The following is a 1,427-nucleotide window of genomic DNA, read 5'->3' as shown; positions in this document are numbered from 1 at the left end:
GAGTTTTCCTTCTTGGATCTGAATGTCTTTTTGCAACTTTGTATATTCCTGCCTTCTCTGTTTATTCACTCTTGCAGATTCTTGTATCAATAGTCCTCTAGAAAAGGCCTTGCATGTGTCCCATACTACCTTTAAAGGTGTATCTTTTTGCTGGTTTTGCCTGAAAAAGAGTTTGAGTTCTTCCCTCATTTTATTAATAAACTTGAGATATTTCAGGAGAGAAGTGTTCATAGTCCATCTACGTCTAGGTTTCCGCACTCGTAACTCTACCAAGACAGGTTTATGATCTGCATATGTTCCAGCTTCAATCTCTGCTTCTAAAAGATCCTTAATCATTGTAGATGATATCCAGCACATATCCAATCTAGACCATGACTCATGTCTTGCTGAAAAAAACGTATATTGCCACGTTGTAGGGTTTCTAACTCTCCAAGTGTCCACCAGGTTTAGTTCTTCCAAAAGACTACAGAGGGAGGATGGGAACTCTTTACCTCCTTCCTTTTTCTTCCTTTTTTAATTTTTGCCATAGTCAGTTTTTCTGTCTTCCTTTATGTCAAAAACTGTGGTGTAGTCTCCTATGATGCAAATCTCCTGAAAATCTTGTTGGATTATCAGATTTTTTAATGTCTTATAAAAAATTTCCTGGTGTTGATTGGGAGCATAAATATTAACAATAAGCATATTTTTATTGTCTTTGTACCATAACCATCATAATTCTTCCATCTTTCGAATTATAGATTTGTTCTGGTTGAAGATGGTCTTTAATATATGTCGCAACACCTCTCTCTCTTTTCTTATCATCGGAAGAAAGAAATGCTTTACCTAGGCCTTTTCTTTGTAGATGCTTTTCGTCCTGTTTTCTAATGTGTGTTTCTTGTAGACAAATAATATCCATATTTTGTTTTCTAAGTTGATGAAATATTCTCCTTCTCTTCTGTGGTCCATTTAAACCATTCGCATTCACTGATATAATTTTTATTTTACTTCTCTCCATTCTGATTTGGGGTCTGTTTCTCCTGTTTTTCTTTTGAGTGTTGTCTAGTATGAACTGGAGAGTATCTTGTCATTCCCATCCATTTTCCAGATCTTGGTTGTCTTGGTGGTCTTGCACTAGCTCCTGTGGCTCCTTGGGCATTTTCCTCTTCTTCTTCCTCGGTTTCTTCTCCTCCTCCTTCCTCTTCCTTCCCTTCTCCTCTTGTAGTCAAGAGTTCTCTGTTTCTCCTCAGGAAATCTTCAGCCTTAAAAACAGATGTTATTCTGTATTTCTTTCCCCTGTAGGTCAAGAATAAACCTTCTGGGAACAGCCATCTGTAAGTTATATTGTTATTGCTCAGTGCTGCAGTTAGCTTTGAATATTCTCTTATTTTTTCCCTGACTCTCCAGGGGATTTCTTTAAGTACCTTAATTTCAGTTTCTTTCATCATCAA

Source organism: Gekko japonicus, unplaced genomic scaffold (genome assembly GCF_001447785.1).
Source record: "Gekko japonicus isolate JY-2015 unplaced genomic scaffold, Gekko_japonicus_V1.1 scaffold2414, whole genome shotgun sequence".
NCBI classification, from domain to species: Eukaryota; Metazoa; Chordata; class Lepidosauria; order Squamata; family Gekkonidae; genus Gekko; species Gekko japonicus.
The sequence above is the reverse complement of the archived record's forward strand: the minus strand, read 5'-3'. Positions refer to the sequence as shown.